This window comes from Meriones unguiculatus (assembly GCF_030254825.1).
Source record: "Meriones unguiculatus strain TT.TT164.6M chromosome 13 unlocalized genomic scaffold, Bangor_MerUng_6.1 Chr13_unordered_Scaffold_33, whole genome shotgun sequence".
NCBI lineage: Eukaryota > Metazoa > Chordata > Mammalia > Rodentia > Muridae > Meriones > Meriones unguiculatus.
The window spans coordinates 675,144-691,764 of NW_026843645.1; the positions used below are offsets into that span (position 1 = coordinate 675,144).

The window sequence follows — 16,621 nt, forward strand, 5'->3', positions numbered from 1 at the left end:
GAGAGACAACATACCTTGAAGATCATAGAACCATGACGAATATAGACCCCACACTCTTCATATATCTGTCATAGCCTAAGAATGAATAGTCCATCACACACATAACATGTCTTTTTGAAATAAATCTTGTTGCTGTTACATTAACTATCACTTCTAGATAAATCTCTAAGAAGGCAATACTTCAAGATGATGTGCCATATAGTAAATATGGGAACATGTAGAAGCATGAAACTTCAAACAATATATACATACATACGTACACATACTATTAAGCATCAATTAATTATTTATATCCAAGAAAGGCTTAAAAACAAACATCTTAAATGAATTTGTGAAAACATAAAAAAAGTACAAGTTCTCATAGACCCTTCCTTGAAAACTATGATTTCACACTTTCTGATATAAATAAGCAATGGGCCACATAGAGGATGTGGATTCCATTCTATGCATTGCAGCAGAAAAATACCTATAACCAAGTGGAAATGCATTAGAACATGAACAGCCACCACAGAAGGAATATCAGAACAACATAATAAACTTCTGTGAATGGATTTGCTACACACACAGCCAATTCAATACCTACTCTAATGTTTCAAAATTCAGACCACAACCACAATTGGGGATCTCCTCCATTATAATGAAGTGAACATGATAAATAATTACTTCCTCTGTGGCTCTGATAAAAACAGATTCAAAATATTTTCTTTTCTTGGAAATGAATACATTTATTATGTCCAAAGTAATAAACACTTTTGCATAAATAACATTTCTTTCTTCTATGAATATTTTTCTACTTCCTGCCATCAAGATGATATATTAAGATTTAAAATATTTACAGTACTAGATACATGGATTTGCAGTTAAGACAAGTTCATTCCCAGGACCTAGTTCAGGATTTGGACAACTTTCTATAATTCTTGGTATGAGAAAATCAGTGGGTCTAGTCTACTTGGAAACTAGAATGGACAGGCACATAAACACACAAAGAAAAACTGTTATCACATAAGGGAAATTAAAACAAATTCTTAAATATATGTTTACTCATGAATGTTTACTTGTATAAGCATTCACTACTGAATTCAGGTGTTGAGATATCTACAGGCTTATCTACAAATATCTTCATCATGAATTCCTTCATGCAAAAGAAATCAAACATGTAGGTTTAGAAATCAGAGAAATGAATCCTTTTCAGTCGGTGGTATCATTTGGGAATGTTTAAAAAATGTATCCCTGCTGGAGAAAGTATGTTACTTGGGGTGGGCTCCATAGTTTTCAGTTGCATACCATCTGTAGTCCCCATTCTCTGCTTCATGCTGCAGGTGGTGTTTGTAAGCTCCAAGCTTCCTACTTTAGCTGCCGCTATGACACTTGTCGTGTCCGATTTATAGTGATCCCATAACCTCTCAGGTCATAAGGCAAAGTAAAAACATTTGCAAGTTGATTTGGATATTGTGTATGGTCACAGAAAATGCAATAATATGCACACATAGATTTTACAACTGGATAATTTATTTCATGTAATTGAAGTGAACTGTGAAATAAAAAAGGATTATCTTATTGTTTACATTCATCTTTGGTCCTTATGAGATTTCAATTGGAAACAAAATAAGGATGGATGTCATAAATGCATGCATACACTGTTGACACTTGTTAGAATTTTCCTCAAAAATAATCTCGTGTAATTGAATGCAAGCTGGTGGGTCAAAGATCTTAAAAAATTTTTTATTCTAATAGATGTTCTTCCGAATGAGTTCTTTTAGGTTCTCAAAGACTACTGTGATATGCAAAGGCTTTGGAACATAGCCAACACACTAAAGCTTTTATTCTTATATAATGGTACTATGAAGCAGAAAACTTTACCATACTGACTACATTCATGGGGTTTCTCTGCAGCATGACTTTTTCTCATGATTTCAAAGACAACCCCGTGAAAAGGATTTACCACATTGCTTGTTCAGAGGGTTTCACTGCGGTGTGTGTTCTTTTATGTATTTGGAGATAACTGAATTAAGAAAAACCTCTATCACATTGAATACATGTGTAAAGTTTCTATCTACTATCTGTTCATTTGTATATTTGAAGATGACTTTGATATACAAAACGTAAAAGCAAATTGTATGTGGGAAGATGCAAAAGCAATTTGTCCTAAGTATTTCCTTTTAGTTACCAGCCTTCATTGATTTATAAGGTGAACATTAGTTTAAGTTCATAGTTCCTAGGAAAGCTGTAGACTTCCCAGTAGCTGACCGGCTTTAATTACTTAACATTTGTTGCCCAAAACATGACTGTTCCATACCATGATTTCTGGTCCCCTAACATAACGATTGACCAAAACCACAGATTCTCTTTCCTAAAACATAATACCTTTTCCTAACCACAAAAGAACAAATGGATATGATTGTTTTGACTGTAAAACCTACATTTTGCATCAGGTGACTTCCTCAATGATGTAAACAAATCCCATATCCCTAAACCATGACTGATGGAAATCATGCAGCTGTAAAACGGTAAATAGGTTGACGATTTTCAAGCTCAGGACCTCTGTAATTTTCTGGCTCATTGGATGGGTAGGCATCACAGTTCAACATTATGTGTCCCTAATCAAACTGGATGACAATATTTTTTTTTCATCTGTATTGACATGTTTGAGTTGTATTGGATTCAGTGGACAAAAGAACACAAAAGGCTTACCATATTGATTATATTCTCAGATTTTTCTCTCCATTTTGAAACTTTTATGATGATGTAGAATATAGATATGTGTAAAGGTTTCCCATTTTAACACATTCATAAATTTTCTCTCTGTATGAATTCTTTCATGATGACGAAGATTATACAAACGTGGAGTAGCTTCACCATGTAAATACACTCATACTCTTTTGTTCTTTCATGACGTTGAAGATGATTGTGAAGAGCAAATTTTTATTAGGAGATGACTGTTATGTGAAAAGGCTTTACCATATAGATTACATTATTAAGGTTTCTCTCAAGGATGAGGTCTTTTTTGTATTAGGAGATGACTGTTACATGCAAAGGCTTTAACTAACACATTGATTACATCCAGAAGAGTTCTCTGCAGTGTGAGTTCTTTTTTGTATTAGGAGACTACTGTTACATGCAATGTAACCACCTTAGTTACATTCATAGGGTTTTTCTATAGTATGTGTTCCTTATGTCTTAGATTACTATTATGTCAAAATGTTTATCACATTGCTTACATTGATAAAGTTCCTAACCATTGTGTTTCTTCTACGTACATGAAGATTATTATGGCATGCAAAGCTTTTGACAAATTGGTTATATTCAGAGGGTTTCACTACAATAAATGTTCTTGTTCAAGATAAGTGTTACATGAAAAGACTTCATGACATTAGTTATATTCATAAGACTTTTCTGCACCAAAGATTTTTATGTCTTAGGAGAACACTGTTATCTGCAAAGGTTTTACTACATTGGTTACATTCATAAGGTCTCTCTCCAGTGTGAGTTCTTTTATGTACTACGAGACTCCTGTTATGTGCAAAGGCTTTACCACATTGGTTACATTCATAAGGTTTCTCTCCAGTGTGAGTTCTTTTATGTATTAGGAGATGACTCTTCTGTGCAAAGGATTTACCACATTGGTTACATTCATAAGGTTTCTCTTCAGTGTGAGATCTTTTATGTATTAGGAGTTGACTGTTACATATAAAGGCTTTACCACATTCGTTACATTCATAAGGTTTCTCTCCAGTGTGAGTTCTTTTATGTTTTTGGAGACTACTGTTATCTGCAAAGGCTTTACCACATTGGTTACATTAATAAGGTTTCTCTCCAGTGTGAGTTCTTTTATGTCTTAGGAGATGACTGTTACATACAAAGGCTTTACCACATTGTTTACATTCATAAGGTTTCTCTCCAGTGTGAGTTCTTTTATGTTTTTGGAGACTACTGTTATCTGCAAAGGTTTTTCCACATTGGTTACATTCATAAGGTTTCTCTCCAGTGTGAGTTCTTTTATGTCTTAGATGACTGTTACATACAAAGGCTTTACCACATTGCTTACATTCATAAGGTTTCTCTCCAGTGTGAGTTCTTTTATGTACTAGGAGACTACTGTTACATACAAAGGCTTTACCACATTGATTGCATTCATAATGTTTTTCTCCAGTGTGAGTTCCTTTATGTCTTAGGAGATCACTGTTATATGCATAGGCTTTACCACATCGGTTACAGTCATGAGGTTTCTCTCCTATACGTATCCTTTTATGTCTTAAGATATGACTTTTATGTGCAAAGACATTACCATATTGGCTACATTTGTAGTAATCTGCACCAGTATGCATACTTTTACATGTGTGGGGACTACTGTGATGTGCAAAGACTTCATATTGAGTATCTTCAGGGAGTTTGTCTCCACTATGATTGTTTCCATACCTGCAAATATAATTGGCATATATGACAGCTTTACCACATTCATTACACTAATGGACGTTTTTGCCACATGCCTTAATTTTGCAATTTGAATTAAAGGTAAAGAAGAATTACATTTTGAGTTTTCATCTTTATTTTTATATTCATGGTGTTCTCCTTCTCTAAGGGTTGTTTTGCATATTTGAAAGTACCTGTGATGGTAAAAATATTTGTTACCTGGCTCACATTTATCATATACTTTCTTCTATACAATTTTTACCACATATTTGTAGAAAACTGCAATACCTCAGAACTTTAACACAGTGACTACATTAATAACTTTCCCTATATGTGCGCCAAACTAAATATGTAAAGATAACTGTGAGAAAAAGAATAATTTGTATATTCCTAAAACTTATATTTTTTAATGTGATTTTTGTGAGAATTTCTAATTTTGGTGAATAGCTAGCTAATTGATGTTGGTGTATATTGTGTGAAAATGTGACAGTATATGGCAATGCTGAATGATGAGCAAGCAATCAGCTAAGTACTGAAAAAATCATAGTATTGTTAGTTCTATGGCCAATCACCTGTCCTACATTTTGTAAACATTTGTCCTTCCTTATCTATTGGAAACAAGAAAGAGATAACAACTGGTAGCGGGGCACAAAATGGAGGACAGAACTTCTGAGTGAGAGAGGGTTGCTGGGAAGAAGAAAGCAAATGACAGGTGGTTCACCAGCCGGCCAGTGAGGTTATAGACGGACATGAACATGAGCAAAGAGGTAGAGTTGGCCATGCACTGGGACACTGTGCTAGGTTTATTTGTGATAGGGATAAAAAGGGTTCAGAATCTGCTCAGTTAAATTGCCTAAGCTGAAACTATTAAAAAGGCTCTGTTATAATTTGTACTTTTGGCAGCTCTGAATAGTCCATATAAAGGATACTAGGTAGAAAATTTTAAACATCTATTCACAATGGGGACTACTATACCTTTTAGTTGTTCTGGGTGGTACATTGTTTCTTTCAATATACATATATTAAAATGACTTGAACGCAATGTGATACATGATGATATAACTATTAAAAGAATAATAACAAATTACATGATTTCATGATACATTCACACATTTGAGTTTTGTTCATCACAGACATGTGCTATAGAGATCATGGTTTTTCCACAACATTCTTGACTCTAAAAAACTGCCCTTCTCACAAAACTTAGGCATATTACTACAAGTATATGAGTAACCCCATTTTACTATGGACGAGTTGATTAGTATAATGTTTTGGATATACTTTCATCACCTATTTACTGTGAAAACATTTGGCAATATCTTAGTTGTAGGAGATTAAACAAATTGCAGTTTTACCTCATAGCGCTAATGAGTAAATAATTTAAACATTGATCTTGCGTAAGTATGATTTCTTTGCATTCTTTCTTAGAGTGCCTTGCAAACACACATCAAATACTAACATGGAGGTACATGGTTTAGTAACAAGTTAGTCATCTCATCAATAAATACACTTAAAACAGTTCATTTACACTCTCCCTTCTCTTTCAAACTTCCAGAACATATTAACATTTTCTCAGAACCATATTCATATCAGCTTACAATGAAAATTACCTTGCATGTCTTCTAGAACTTTGACAATGCTCTTCTATATTATGACTTTCCCAATTGTAGCCTAAAATACAGTAACAGAAAATGTATGATTTATTATTGGAAATAAGACAAAATTTAAGTCGTGCTCTATGGTCAATCAAAGAACCATTCACCTCATTCTTCCTCATCCTCAAGAGAAATTACAGCAGCACTTCAATAATGAATAAAGAGTTTTCCCCATATTTTAAAAAAGTAAAGAAATTTCACTGTCCTACCTATAGCAGTGAGGTTCCTGTAGGTCTCCAGCATTACATCTTTGTAGAGATTCCTCTGGGAAGGATCCAGCAAAGCCCACTCTTCTCGAGTGAAATTCACATGCACATCATTGTAGGTCAATGCTGTCTAAAATATCCACGCACATGTACAACAGAAAGCATGATAATTAGAATACTGGAAATGTATCCTTCATTTACAACATTTTCAATGTATTCTGGTGTGTCTTCTACTTATTTTCTCACACACAAGTTGTAATGTACTCATCAACTCTTTCTAGGAGTAAACTCAATAGTGAGGTTCACCTCTCTAATTTCTGTATCATTTTAGTAGGATATAGCCTTGCAAGTGCAAGTGAAACGTCAAGTAACAGATAAAGAGAGAGAGAGAGAGAGAGAGAGAGAGAGAGAGAGAGAGAGAGAGAGAATAAACAGGTCAACAGTATTGAGCCCAAATGAGAGAAATAGTATAAACAATTCCTGATTCTTATAAGAATGGGCAGGCTGGGTATATTTTCTGATGACTTTAATTCCAAAATAACTCAGGAAAGAGGCTCGTGTATTTCATACAGCTGGATGGTAGACTGCTCTTTGCAATAAGTTCCAGGACACTCAGGTGTACATAATAAGATCCTGAATAACATGCAAAAATTAATCAAACAAACAAGACAAAAAAACCTTAAAGATCTTTCTCAAGTTTCTACAGAGTTATATATTCACTCCAGTTTTGCATATGTGTCTAGAAACCTGAAGTGGCTCATTTTAAACTGTAATATTAATGTGATCTTTTTAAAATGAAATGTATGTTTGAACAATTACAAAAGGAGAGATGAAAATATTAGCAATTTAAATGTTGATCATAAATAGGCAACATGGGGGATGGTGGTATGGTTCAGTGGTTAAGAACACTGTCTGTTCTTTCAGCTAAATTTCCAGCACCCACATGACAGCTAATAGCTATCTGTGACACAAATATATTCAATAAAAACCTCACAAAACAAATCCAAGAATGCATCAAAGATACACACGATAAAGAAATTGGCTTCATCTCAGGGATACAAGGATGGTTCAAAATATAAAAATCCATCAATGTAATCCACCATATAAACAAACTGAAAGACCAAGATCACATGATCATCTCATTAGATGAGAAAAAAACATTTGACAAAATCCAACACACCTTCATGTTAAAAGACTTGGAGAAATCAGGCATATAAGGAACCAGGCACATACTAAACACAATAAAGGCAGTAAAAAGCAAGCTGATGGCCAACATCAAATCATTTGGAGTGAAACTTAAAGAAATTCCACTCATACGAGGTACAGGAAAAGGATGCTTCCCCTGTCCTTATCTCTTCAACATACTCCTTAAGTCCTACCTAAAGCAATAAGACAACTGAAGGTTATCAAGGAGATACAAATTGTTAAGGGAGAATTCAAAGTATTACTATTCGCAGATGATTTAGTAGTATACCTAGGTGACCCAAGAAATTCTACCAGAGAATTCATACAGTTGATATACACTTTCCACAAAATGGCTGGGAACACAACTAACTAAAAATTTCATTAGTCCTTCTGTATACAAATGAAAAATGGCTGGAGAATGAAATTTGTAAAAAAAAAAAAAAAAACACCCTGAACAGTATCTACAAACAACATGAAGTGAAAGACCTCTATGACTAAAATTTGAAGTCTTTAAAGAAAGAAACTGAAGAAAATATCAGAAGATAGAAAGATCTCTCAAACTCATGGATATAAAGGATTAACATAATAAAACAGCATTCTTTTTTAATTTTTTATTGATTACACTTTATTCACTTTGTATCCCCCCTGTAGCAAACTTCCTACTCCCCTGCCAAATGTTCCCTTTATCCCCCTTCTCTAAAACAGCATTCTTAAAAATACACTCTACAGGTTCGATGCATTTCCCAACAACATTCCAACATAGTTCTTTAGAGACCTTGAAAGAGCTAACATTAACTTCAAATGGAAAAATAAAATACCCTTGATAGCATTACAATCCTGTACAATTGGAATAAGACACAGAAATAAAACCACACTCCGACTTGAACTTTACTTTCAACAAAGAAGGACAATCATACAATGGAAAAAAGACAGCATCTTCAACAAATGGTGGGAGTCTAACTAGATGTCTGCATGTAGAAAAATGAAAAGAGACCCTTTTTTATCACCCTGCAAAAACTCAATTCTAAGGGGTTCAAAGACCTTCACATAAAACCAGACACTCTAAAACATTTAGAAGACAAGGTGGAGAAAATTCTGGAACTCATTAACACAGGAAACCAACAACAGCACAGGCTCTGAGATCAACAATTAATAAATGGGATCTCAAAAAACTGAAAAGCTTCTATAAGTCAAAGGACACTATCAATACAACAAAATAGCAGTCAACAGATTGGGAAAATAACTACACCAACCCTACATCAGACAGAAAGGTAATATCCAAAATATACAAAGAACATAAGAAATTAAACACCGACAAATCAAATAAAACAATTTAAAAATGGGGTTCAGAGCTAAACTGAGAAGTCATAACAGAGGAATTTCAAATGGCTGAGAAACACTTAAAGAAATGATCAAAGTCCTTAGCCATCAGAAAAATGGAAATCAAAACGACTCTAAGATTCCATCTTACACCGCGCAAATGGCTAAGATAAAAAACTCAAGTGACAACACATTCTGGTAATGATGTGAAGAAAAGGGAACTTTCCTCCAGGGCTGATGGGAGTGAAAACTTGCACAACTTCCCTGGTAATCAAACTGCTGCATTCAAGAAAATTGGGAATAGTTCTACCTCCATACCTCTATACCACTCCAGGGAATACATCCAAAAGATGTTCCATTATAGAACAAGGACATTTGTTCTACTATGTTCATACCTGTTTTATTCATAACAGCCAGAAAGTGAAAAACGGATAAAGAACTTCTAGTACATTTACACAATGGAATACTCCCAGTTATTAAAAATAAGAAATCATGGAAATTGTGGGCAAATGAATCAAACTAGAAAACATCATCATGAGAGAGGTAACCCAGACACAGAAAGAAACACATTGCTTATAAGTGAATATTAGACCTATAGTACAGGATGAGCATACCAGAATCCACACACCCAAAGAAGCTAAGTAACAAGAAGGGTCCATGTGAGGTTGCCAGAATGTGTCACTCAGAATAGAAAACAGAACAAACAACAGGAGTGGATGAAGAGAGGGAACTGGGCAGAAGGTGGAATGTGGAGGGAAACAAATGTGGGTATCAGATGTGGGGAGAATTGTAGTAGGAGGAGAGAAGGCTGAGAACAAGAAGGGAAACTGAGGTGGTTTCTCTTTGGAGTCATTTGACAGGGAAGGTTCCTGAGAGGACCTGGGTGTGACCTGGGTGTGACTCTATCTGAGACTTCTAATGGAGGTGCAGGGGAAAAGAGACATGGAAAATTAAGTGACTACCTCCTAGCCTGTCAGGACTAGTAGAGAGAGGGAACAACAACTGGACCACAAAACCCACAATCCAAAAATTACCCTGCTTGCAAGAAGTTTAGGGATAATGAGGGAACAAAGATTGAGGGACAGTCCAACCAATAATTGGGCCAACCTGAGACCCACCTTACACTAGAGAGCCAGCCAAAGAAATTGTAAATGTTGCTTTGCTGAGCTTGTAGAAAATAGCCTAAACATGCCTGTTCTCTCAGAGGCTCCACCCAGCAGCCAATGGAGACAGATGCTGGAACTTGTACCTAAGCATGGGGTGGATCTCTGGGGTCTTATGGAAGTACTGGGGGAAAGATAGAAGAACCTGGAAGGGATAGGAAGCCACAAGAAGACTAACAGAGACAAGTAAACCAGACCCGTGGGGAGAGGTACAGAAAATGAGGCGTCAACTAAGGAGCATGCATTTTCTGGATCTGGGCCTCTTGAACTTATCTGTACTATGGGTGGCTTAGTCCATGTGGGTTGCGCGGTAAGTGGAGGGGATTGTTTCTAATATGAACTCTACTGCCTGCTTTTAGATCCTCTCTCCATCAGGCATGCCTAGACTGGCCTTAGTGGATGAGGATATGCTCAGTCCTGATGTGACTTGATGTGCTGCAATGGAGTGATACAGGGAGACCAGGGCTCCATTTTTTTCTGGGAGGGGAGATAGAAGGGTGAGGGTGGACTGAGAGCAAAGGAAGGAGGGTTCACCCTTTGGATGTAAAGTCAAAAAACAAACTAATTTCTTTAAAAAATTTAATACACTCAAAGAGAAACAGTGGGATTGAGAGGGGATAAGGGAGGGAGTGTATGTGGGACATGAAATAAACATAATAAATAAAAGTGAAAAAAAGAATAATATTAATATATTCCCTGAAATATCCAGAGGGAAAACTGGCAACATGACATTGACCATCAAATTAAAATGGTCAAAATAAACCCCCAAAACCGTCATCAAATCTTCATATATCTGTCATAGTCTAAGAACACAGCCATATTATACATATATAACATGCTTTTTTGAAATAAATTTCATTGTTGTGGCATTATATAGAACCTGTAGAAAATTCGCTTACAAGGCAGAACTTCAGCATGATGTGCCATGTAGTAAGAAATGAGACCATAAAGAAGCATGTAACTTCAAACCATACATACATTAAGCATTTTAATATTAACATTGGTAAAATATGTTGATAAAACAGAACACACTGTGGGTACATCTTCCATTCTTGTTTGGTCCTGTCTGATCAGATTCCATCAATTTGGAATCCTAGGATAGAATCTCAAGTTTCAAGTAAACTTAGGCAAAACAAACAAACAAACAAAAAAAAAACATGGCAAATATTGTTTCCTGCCTTGATCTTGTTTCTTCATCATCTCATGCTCAGCTAGCTTTCTTATCCAGCTCAGAGATACTGTCACCCACAATTGAAGAGTGTCTAAAGAATCATGTCAACACAATCTTTCACTTACATAAAAACCAGCCATTTTTCTGTCTGAAGAGAGTCATAGCGTGAGGGGCATCAATGGGCACAGGCACCCAGTGAGGCATGCAAGTAACCAGGGCATACCTAAATTTACTAGCATTCCAGCATTGGGCAAAAAAGCAAGTATCATTACCACAATTACTTGGCTCTATCTGGCTAATAATGAATAAAAATGGGGGATATAGACAAACAGTTGCGGGCTTATAGGAAATATTATGAGAAGCCTTAACCCCTCGTTGGAACATCCTGCGTCAGTTCTAGAACTAGCAGTGGTGGTGTCCGAGGTCTGAGTAGGTTCAGGAGACCATTGCCCCCAGGGGCGAGACGTGCTCCATGCCAATTGACTAACTCCATGTTTTCCTCCAATTTTGAAAGTCATTTAAGGTTCTTAAATTATTTTTTCCCTTTTTTCTTAAATTTTTCATCAATTACACTTTATTCATTCTGCATACCCCCATAAGCCCCTCCCTCCTCTCCTCCCAATCCCACCCTCCCTCCTCCCTCTGCTTGCATGCCACTCCCCAAGTCCACTAATAGGGGAGGTTCTCCTCTCCTTTCTGATCTTAGTCTGTCAGTTCACATCAAAAGTGGCTGTATTGTCCTCTACTGTGGCCAGGTAAGGCTGCTCCCCCCCCCTCCAGAGGGAGGTGATCAAAGAGCAGGCCAATCAGATTATGTCAGAGGCAGTCCCTCTTCACATTACTATGTAACCCAATTGGACTCTGAACTGCCCTGGGCTACATCTGTGCAGGGGTTCTAGGTTATCTCCATGAATAGTCCTTGGTTGGAGTATGAGTCTCTGGGAAGTTCCCTATGTTCAAATTTTCTTGTTCTGTTGCTCTCCTTGTGGAGACCCTGTCCTCTCCAGCTCTTACTATTTCCCAGTTCTTACCTAAAATTCCGTTCATCTGCCCAACAGTTGCCCATCCGGCTCAGCATCTGCTTTGATAGTCTGAAGGGCAGAGGCTTTCAGAGGCCCTCTGTGGTAGGTTCCTAGGTTGTTTCCTGTTTTCTTCTTCTGATGTCCATCCTCTTTGCCTTTCTGGATAGGGATTGGACGTTTTAGTTAGGGTCCTCTCTCTTGCTTAGTTTCTTTAGATGCACAGGTTTTAGTGGGTCTGTCCTATGTTGTATGTCTATATGAGTGAGTATATACCGTGTGTGTCTTTTTGCTTCTGGGACAACTCACTCAGGATGATCCTTTCCAGGTCCCACCATTTACCTGCAAATTTCATGATTTCCTTATTTTTCATTGCTGAGTAATATTCCATTGTATAGATGTACCACAATTTCTGCATCCATTCTTCAGTTGAGGGGCATCTGGGTTGTTTCCAGCTTCTGGCTATTACAAATAAAGCTGCTACAAACATGGTTGAGCAAATGTCCTTTTTGTGTAATTGAGCCTCTTTTGGATATATGCCTAGGGGTGGTATGGCTGGATCTTGGAGAAGCGCTATTCCTAGTTGTCTGAGAAAGCGCCAGCTGAATTTCCAGAGTGGTTGTACAAGTTTACATTCCCACCAGCAGTGCAGAAGGGTTCCCCTTTCTCCACAACCTCTCCAGCATGTGTTGTCACTTGAGTTTTTGACCTTGGCCATTCTCATGGGTGTAAGGTGAAATCTCAGGGTTGTTTTATTTGCATTTCCCTAATGGCTAATGAGGTTGATCATTCCTTTAAGTGCTTCTCTGCCATTTGATATTCCTGAAAAACACCGGCCATCCAGTGACTATACCCAAAATGCTGAGAAGGCTTTCTTCAGGAAAAACCATCTTCCTGCTAAAGGGATTCTCTCCACTACAAGAGTCCAGGAATATCCAGAAACTAACTTCAAACAACTAAGATAGCCCAATGGGTAGATGCCAGAGCAATATGGCATCTCCAGAACCCAGTTATCCAGGGGCAAATAGCCCTAGACACCCTAGCATAATTGAAATTCTGAGTATTTTTTTTACTTAGTATTCTAAAATCTTCTTTTAAGGTCTGTACCCATATTTCACACCTATCTCTCTGTTGTTTGTTTTGTTCAATAATCTCTTGAATGTCTTGTTTTATGCCTCTCTTCTAACTTTTATTTTTATTTATATTGTTCTAGTTGTTCTTTGTGTTTTCCAGTATCTTTTCTAAAACCTCTGCCCTCTTTTCCTGTTGTTTATCATATTCTGTAAGTTTTTGTATCTCGTTTTATGTCCTGTTTCCAAACTTCATTTTTTCTTCATATTGTTCTACTTGTTCTTTGTGTTGTTCCACTATCTCTTCTAACGGCTTTGCCTTTGAGAAAACATAAAAGGCTAAGTCAATTATAAAAGTTAAATTGAGGACTATGAATGTAACCATAGTCATAATTTCTAAACTTTCCTTTATTTCTGTCTTAAAACCATAGAAGAGATTATCAGCCAAGCTCTGAGAAGTCTGTTTTAATGTTTCTCTCATCCTGTTAGAATGTAGTGGCAGCCAGTTTTGTTCAGTCTCAGTTCTGCCCAAAGTAGGCTGTCTTTTGTTCTGAGGCATGTTTAAGAGTCTCTTTTAAAGAGCCAGTAATTTATCTGGGACCTTTTAGGTTTAAAGTTTGGGTTGTATCGCTGAGAGCTTATTCCTCTTCCCCACCAAATTAAATTAAAGTAGGATTTAAAGGGTGTGGATACTTAGATTAGTTGAGTGCCATTTGTTGTAGATTATTAATATTTACTGTTGATTAATCTTTTAGTTAAGCAGTGGTTATTCCTAAACAGCTGTATAGCCAAATCACCACACAGAGACTAGGATTCATTTAATTAACCTAGAGCACAATGCTGGCCAAAGGTTACTCCATCCTAAACCTCTAAGCCCACAGAGTTTCCTACCATTCAGATTCACCCATCATATGGCTTTTAGTGATATCTTAGTTCCAGTTCATTTCTACATGTGGTGCCAAGACCTCTCCTTCAGATTCTCCTCTTCTCCTCTCCTGCCTCCTTCCTCTTCCTCCTACTCTGGACCAGGATGTCTCACCCTATCCTCTCTATTGCTCATTATTTGGCTGGTTGTTTTAACTGACAATCTAGAGAACAAATGGTGGCATGTTTATGCAAACTTGACACAGGTGATGCTTATAAAAGTATCACAATGCAGTATCTGGATTGAAACCAGACAATGGAGGATAGAAATCAGCATTTGAATTAAGAAGGTTAAATTGTATACATTCCAAATAAAAGAATATTATACCAATATAATCTCTTGTATCATAATAGAACAACATGGTATAAAACTAGACCTCAATAATAACAAAAAATAGTAATCAGCCTACATAAAAATGGAAACTGAACTCTACTCAATGACAGCTGGATTATGGAAGAAATAAACTAATAGACTTTCTAGAATTTAACAAAAATGAAGGCACAACTTACCCAAACTAATGAGACATAATGAAAGTAATTCTAAGAGGAAAGTTCATAGAACTAAGTGCCTTCATAAAGAATTCTGAGGCATCTCAAATCACCATAACAACACACATGAAAGACCTAGTCAAAATGAAGCAGACATATACAAGAGGAGTATATGGCTAGAAATAATCAAACTTAAGGCAGAAATCAATAAATTAGAAAGAAAGAAAACAATTCAAAGAATAAACAAAAGCAAGAGCTGGTTCTTGGAGAAAATGACAAAGATAGACAAACCTTTAGCATAACTAACTAAAACAAAGGGAGACACTATACAAATCAGCAAAATCAGAAAATAAAAGGTGGTATAATTACAGACACTGAAGAAATTCAAAGAAGAATCATTAGGTTTTACCTTAAAAGTCTATATGCCACAAAATTTGAAAATCTAAATGAAATGGAATATTTTCTTGCAAGATTACACTTATCAAAGTTGAATCTGGATCAGGTAACTAAATTAATAGACCTATATACCCTAATGAAATATAAGCAGTCATCAAATTCTTCCTGCCAAACAAAGCCCAGAGCCTGATGGTTTCAGCACAGAATTCTACCAGACCTTCAAAGAAGAGGTAATGTCAATACTCTTCAAACTATTTCACGAAACAGAAGAAGAAGGAGCATTACCAAACTCATTCGATGAGGCCACATTCACCTTGATACCTAAACCTCACAAAAGCTAATTAATGGCAGGGATACACCAAAAAAGATAATTTCAGACCATTCTCTCTTATGAATATTGAAACAAAAACACTCAATAAAATACTCGCAGAATGAATCCAAGAAAACATCAAAGATCTCATCTGCCATGACAAAGTAGGCTTCAATCCTAGGCATGCAGGGGAGGGACAATATACAGAAATATATAAACAAACTGAAAAAGAAAAAAAAAACATGATCATCTCAGTAGATGCTGAAACAATTTCATATATCCAAGCTCAGTTGGATTTATGACTTTATAACCATAACCAAGACTTGATGGTTAAAGTCTTGGAGATATCAGAGATAAAAGGCACATACCTAAACACAGTAAAGATAATATACAACAAGCCTATAGCAAACATCAAACTAAATGGAAAGCAATTTAAATCAGTCCCACTGAAATCAGAGACAAGTCAAGTTTGCTCACTCTCTCCTTTCTCTTCAACATAGTACTGGAAGTTCTAGCTAGAGGAGTAAAACAACTAAAGGAAATGAAGGGGATACAAAGCAGAAAGGAAGAAGTCAAAGTATCACTATTCACAGATGATATGATAAGTACACGAGTGACCCTAAAAATTCTACCAGATAATTACTACAGCTTATAAACACCTTCAGCAAAGTGGCTGGATACATTTTAAAGTTACTAAAAAAATATCTGAAACCCTCTTGTATATAAAAGACAAGAGGGCTGAGAAAGAAATTAGGAAAAAAAAAAACCAACAACAACCTTGCAATAGCCACAAATAACATAAAGTGCACTGGTGTGACTCTAACCAAGGAAGTGAGAAATCTGTATAAAAAAACTTCAAGTCTTTGATGAAAGAAATTGAAGAAGATATCATAAAATGGAATGATCCCCCATACTCATGGATCAGTAGGAATAACAGCAAAATGGCCATCCTATCAAAAGAAATGTAGAGATTCAATGCAATTCCCATCAAAATACCAACACAATTGTTTACAGACCTTGAAAGAACAATTGTCAACATCACATAAAACACAAAAAAGCCAGAATAGTTAAAAGAATCCAGTACAATAAAAAACTTCTGGAGGTATCTCCATCCTGGATCTCAAGCTGTGCTACAGAGAAACAGTAAAAACGATGTGGTACATGTTGATAATCTTGTGGCTAGTCCTGCGTCCACTCTGGTAGAATTTACTGTGACAATGGCCACTCTCAGCTGCTCCATTGTAGTATCGAATTCTCCAGTCCAATTACCTAAAATATAGCTCGACAATTGTTTAGACAGATT

At 36.3% G+C, this 16,621-nt stretch overlaps 1 pseudogene; it reads right to left on the reverse strand.

Moving 5' to 3' along the window:
* Positions 1 to 3,554: 3,554 nt before the first annotated feature.
* LOC132650802 (zinc finger protein 120-like) lies at positions 3,555 to 6,389 on the reverse strand (annotated as a pseudogene).
* Between the last annotated feature and the right edge of the window lie 10,232 nt (positions 6,390 to 16,621).